Source organism: Canis lupus, chromosome 15, assembly GCF_048164855.1.
Source record: "Canis lupus baileyi chromosome 15, mCanLup2.hap1, whole genome shotgun sequence".
Lineage (NCBI taxonomy): Eukaryota > Metazoa > Chordata > Mammalia > Carnivora > Canidae > Canis > Canis lupus.
The window spans coordinates 15,677,935-15,684,196 of NC_132852.1; positions in this window are offsets into that span (position 1 = coordinate 15,677,935).

Sequence of the window (6,262 nt, forward strand, 5' to 3'; positions counted from 1 at the left end):
CGTGGCATCAGTGTCAGTCTCCAGCTCCTGATCTTGTGCTATCATTATGTAAGCCGTAACTATTGGAGGAAACTGGTTTGGGAACCAGTACAAAGAACTACTTGGTCCACTATCTTTGCAAATCCCTGTGACTATCATTCTTTCTTTTCTTTCTTCTTTTTTTTTTTTTTTTGGACTATCATTATTTCAAAATGCAAAGTCTATTCACACACATATTTATACACACACATGCATGCACACCCATATGTGATCCACATGATAACATGGATGAGTCTCAAATACGTCATGCTAAGTGAAAGAAGATAGGCACAAAAGGTTGCATTCTGGATTTCATTTACATGGCATTCCAGAAAAAATGAAACTGAGGGATGGAGAATAGACTTGGTGGTTTCTGGGGATTATACGGTGAGGCCTCACGAGGGAGCTTGGGATGTCAGAACCGGTCCATGTCCTGTGTGTTGTGGGGGCGCGTGTGTTAAAACTCATGGCACTGTACAATCAAAAAAGAGTGAATTTTACCATATGTACGTTTAAAAAGAAACCTTAGAAAATGGGTTTCCTGTCAACTAGAAAATTTCACGTCTTTTTTAAAATATATTTTATTTATTTATCTGAGAGGGAGGGAAGAGAAAGAGACAGAGAGAGAGAGTAAGGAGGGAGGAGCAGATGAAGAGGGATAAGCAGACTTAGTGCTCTGAGTGCAGAGCCTGATGCAGGGCTTGATCCCACGACTCCGAGATCAGAATGTCGAGATCACTACTGGAGCTGAAGTCAAGAGTCAGACGCTCCACCAACAGAGCCACCCAGACCCCAATCTCACTTACATTCCAAAAACTATTGTGATTACGTTTGCACAAATTACACATTTGGTTTTCATAACTGAAATGCCGATTGCAACACTATTCAAAGGGGGAAAGCATCCCCCGAGATCATGTGACTGAGTACAGGATTAATTTTACACTTAATCTCTTCAGGGTTTTAGATTATGGCAGGACAAATGAGAAGCTTGGACGGCATTTGGTTTATTGACCAGCCAGCTCAAAATGCAGCTGGGCGGTTACCAAAGCTGGAAAGATTAATTATACCATGAAATTAAAGTCTGAACAGATTATGGGAAAGCCTACATGAAACCAAAATAGGGCTTTGGCAAAAACAGAAAGAAAGAGAAAGAAAAAGCTCAGGAATCAATTCATTCCCTGTTCTCTTGAAAATGTTCTCAATCAGCTCTCACAGCAGCTCAGGTGTATGCTCCATATCTAGCTGTGAATTCTTGGACTTGTTTGGAGTTTGGGAATGTGATATGTTTGTCCTCCACCCCACTCCACCCACCCCTTCCCTGAGAGCCTCTTTTAACAGGTTTACTTATTAACTCTTCAGCTTCTTTTTTTTTTTTTTTTTTTTTTTTTTTAAACTCTTCAGCTTCTGTTCAATGCTTTCACACCTGGGAATATATACTAACAATAGGAGAAGACCAGAATTAATGCAACCATAAACTAAAATCCATGGGGGTAGGTAACTGCCAGATAAACCACTTTGAAATTCTCAAGTTATGTTCTCTTACTCAATATTTGCTTTACGTTATTTTGGGCTTGGTTCCACATCTGAAAGTTTCAACTCTGAAGTTGTAAACATATGGGTTTCAAAATCAGCTCATCTTTTCATGTCTGCTTAATCGTTCAATCAACTTTTCGCAGTTCTCAAAATTTCTCTCTCAGCATCCCTGTATATAAACATTAAAAAACTGAAATTCCAGGTGCCAGCTGGTGTTTAATCATCGATAAAGATGGAATCTGGGATCCGGAGGCATGTGCCGTCTCCCACCTCTGCGGGGTGGGGGGTGCTGCTCCCTCTCCGTCTGGGTCTAGCACAGAGCTAGTGCTGAGACTCCTTTCTCACTTAAAGGTGGAACTTTCTAGCTCTGAGTTCAAAGTGCCTCGAACAGTGTCGACTGGAATCACGCTATAAAATATTTATCACTTGGTTTTTTTGACTAGTTCAGAAAGGCCTATCCCGTGGGCCTTTGATTTTCATTTTTCTTTTTCTTTTCTTTTCGTCTTTTTGTTTGTATTTTTCACCTTACTTTTTATTAAAGTAATACAGCGTGAATTTTAAAAAGCCAAACAGTTCTATAACATTTGTTAGGATAATAGTTCCTCTACTACCTCTTCTCTAGAAGAACCACTTTTAAGCTTCTGAGCTGATACTTTTTGTACTGACCTCTCCACCTCTAAATAACATGGTTAGGTGGCTTTTGAAGGGTAGCAGGATATGTCACTGCAGATGGGACTATAGGAGCCTGGGACACGCCACCCCAAGGCTGATGCTTTGGTATAATGGTGATTTTGAGCTGTAGGCAAATACAGAGAGAGGCTTTCTCTGAACTCCCCTCATCTGCCTAAAGACAGATCCTCCAAAAGAAACTCAATTGTCATGAATCCCCTCACAGGAGTGTCATTAACCAGCGAGAACTGACTTTTGTCACAGGAGAGGAGCCTAGAAGTCAACCCCACACTCTGACAAACTTTGTCATGAACTATCACACCTCCTATCTATTCTTCCAAGGGCCCATTCATCTTTCCTAAAAATAATTTCCTCTCCCCTTTCCTAAGAGGTCTATGTTCTCCTCCCCTTTCCCGATGAAAATGGCATTTAAGTTGGAATTCTTTTAAGATTTTATTTATTTATTTATTTGGGGGGGTGGGGGACAGAGGGAGAGAGAGAAGTAGACTCCTCGCTGAGCAGGGAGCCTGATATGGGGCTCAATCCCAGGACCCTGAGATCATGACCTGAGCTGAAGGCAGACACTTAACCGACTGAGCCACCTGGGCACCCCTTAAGTTGGAATTCTTAAGCCACTGTGGGAGTTACTCATTTGTCTTTGGGTGTCTCCCATGTGTCCATGTGGTGTGCATATGAATCAACTTCTGTTTTTCTCCTGCTTATCTTTCATCTCGCTCTTCCTATCCCCTTATCCTTCCAATACAGTTATGTCATCACTTTTTGTTAGATCTTTTCAGTAACTATAATTCATATCATTATGACCATGTAAATGCTACTCTGAACTAAGTGTAGTAAACTACAATGACTTTGACTAACCTGAACAACTTTTTTTTTTTTAATTTCCCTGGAGATTTAGTATAGTAGTAGTCATAGCATTTACCACGAATTGAAACACAAACTCTCATTCAATTATGTAAACATCCTCTGAAGACATTTAGAGCATCCCATATTTTATCAATCTGATCTTCAAGAAATGCTTCCCAGATTCTCTGCCACGATTCCGTCTGGATTGTTTGTTCTCAACAACTGGGGTGGAACTGTCATCCTGGGATTGCCTTTCACTATTTTCCTAAGGATTCCTTTCACTTCCCTTGTTTGGATCTCCTGTTTCCTGATCTTGGGAAACAGACTGGTTTCTTGGTTTTTCTCTCTTGTTTTGGTGCTTGGTTTTGGTGCTTGGTTTTCTCCCTTGTTTTGGTGAAGCAATACCCTTTGGTAGATTCCTGGTAAAGGCACAAGGGAAATACAATTTTTGAAACACTGCCTTTCTAAAATGTCTTTAGTCAATTCTCATGTAATCGCTGTTCTGTGATTCTAAGGCAGGAGTGGTTTTTCCTCCCAAGTGTTGAAGACAGTGCTTTCTCACCTTCCAGCCCCTCATACTACTGTTGAGAAAACTGATGACATTTTAATTTGAACCTTTGTGGGCTTTTTTTGCACTCCATTTTTTCTTTTCTCTCTTTCCAAAACTCCTGTTATTTAGATACTAAACCTTGTGGATTCATCCTCTAACTTTTTACTTTTTTTCTCTTTTATGTCATTCACTCTATTAACAGGGAGAGTTCAATTTTATCCTCCAATTTATTAAGTTTTTCAAAATTTCTCTTTTGTTTCTGAATGCTTAAAACTCCATTCTCTTAAAGTTCTGTTTATCTACCACTCTGTCGCTGTTTCAAGGTTGAAATATTTCTTCTTGTCTCACCAAAGATACTACCAATAGATTTTTATTTCTTTTCGAGCTTCTTTTCTTTGACTGTCTCTGTTTTTCTCATGTTGCTTTTTTAATGTCGATTTTTAATGTCGATTTGTCTTAGTCTGGATCTAACGTTAGGGTTTCCTCATGTGTGAATCTTGGTCATGCTCATAAGAATAAGTTTGTGGCTGGGGCTTTTCAAGAGCGAACCTCACTCAAAGGTCACCTCGCTGAGCTGTTTCACTGGGGAAATCATAAACAATATATGTAAGATTTTCTTCTTGGGCTCATCAGATTCTCCAGAGGACTTTCCAGTCTCCTACTTGAAAGACAATGGCCTGGCTGCCAGTATTCTGGGAGCCAAGGAGATGGGGAGGACTTGGGTATCAGAAGCCAATAAAACTGTAGTTAGTCTGTCTCCCACCTCCATTCCTGCCTACTCTCTTCCAACCCAGAGATCTTCTGTTTTCGACTGCAGAGAATAATCCTCTAATTTGAGTGTGGGGGAGGCCAAGTGTCTGACTGCATAAATTGGAGAAGTTGGTCTGGGGATCAAATTGCTCCTTAAAAAGCTTTCAACAAATCCTCCTTCTTTAGACCTCTCCCTTGACTCCCATTTCCAGAGGTGCTCAGTGTTACCGGGTCACAGCCTTTTTAGAGAATTTCTGTGTCAATCCACTTTCTTCACTGCTGATTCAGGATTCAGCTTCCTATACCTGCTAAATCAGCACTTGTTTATTTGCTTTCCAGATTCCAAACATTTGCTTTGATTTTTTCCTTTCCCATTTTCCCCTTTCCAGGAAAAGTCTCTTCTATTGTGGTTTCAGGGAGCTATCAGAAGAAAGGGATGCAAGAGGTGCATTCAACCTGCTACCCTTCCATGGAAGTCACCATGTAACTAATGTTAGTTGCTTGAAAAAAGCAAAACACAGAAACAACAAGAATATAGAGCCCTGATGTAGGAAAAAATGTTCTGTTGATATTGGAATATAAACTGAATCCTATTAAAAACTTTAAAAGCAGTAAAGATAAACCTTCTGATCTTGAACTAGTGAAACTTTCTCAGCACCGAGGGAGTAAATCCAGCAATTAAAGTAAATGTTTAAGGCATCCTGGCATGTAGTTTATTACCCTTAAGGTATTTGTTCGGCAGTTCCCAAATGTTGAGGCTCTTCCTTATAATTAACTCTCCCTGATGCTATCTGTCACTTTCGCTTCCTGGTTGCTCCCTAAAAACCATATCTGTGTGTCACTCTAAATATCTTGAGGTAGGCAATGTAGGATGTTCAAGGATACCTTTCCTTAAACTTAGTCCAGAGCCAGTCCTTAATTGCCACTCCTTAGTTCCCTCTTCTTTGGGCCCAGTTACATTCTAGAACCAAGGATCTTGCAAACATAAGGAATACCAAGTCTTACAAGTATCATGGAATTATCAGAGGCCTCCCTCACCACCCACTCAACCTGGATGGCTCAGCATTTGCAGTGAAATTAATCCCAGGAAGGAGGCAAGCACTCCTTTGGCAACATAACGTCAGGAATTTTATTTCTGCAAGAAGTAGAGTCAAAGCTATATTCATAGGAAGAACATGAAATGTTTCATGTAAGACTAGTGTGTTGATGTTTGGAGGAAAATTACATATGTTGGTAAAATGTGTTTTCTACTAGGTAAATTAAAAAGGAAATCAGCCTCAGCAATTGTAGATGGAAAGAAGACAAATTAGAGACAAATTTTCTATTTTCCCCACGTATGGGACTGGGGCACCCATATGCTTTCACTCAGCAGAAACAGTACAGAGGAAAATTCTCACTAAGATCTAGCCAAAGCCTGTACTGGCAGAGAGTGCAAGTCACAAGGTAATAGTGGGTAGTATGCTCCTTTAATTTGTGCAGAGGGGTGGAACTTTCCAGGGAGGGAGAGGTATGCATGCTGGTTTGAGGAAGGCCTAAAGAAGACAACCTGGAGGAGAAAGATGGAGTTTAGGGGAGAAAGAGTTAAGAAAAGAAGGAATGCCCACAAGGACACCCCCTGCGAACATGGAATCCTGAGAGTAGAATGAGGAAATGAAATAGCTTGCACCTCCTGTTTCCTTCAAGCACTTAGATCATCAAGGTGCAGCTTGGGATCAATCACAGCATGTGAGTTCCCATGAAGAAGGATCTCCTCCTGGTCACCTGTCAAAGCATCAGCCACAGTTTCTCAAGCCTGACAGCTACAAAAGCAATTCACCTAATCCCCTGCCCACATACATGCACCCAGGAGAAGAGCGGGATCAGGGTAGAGGAGGAAAA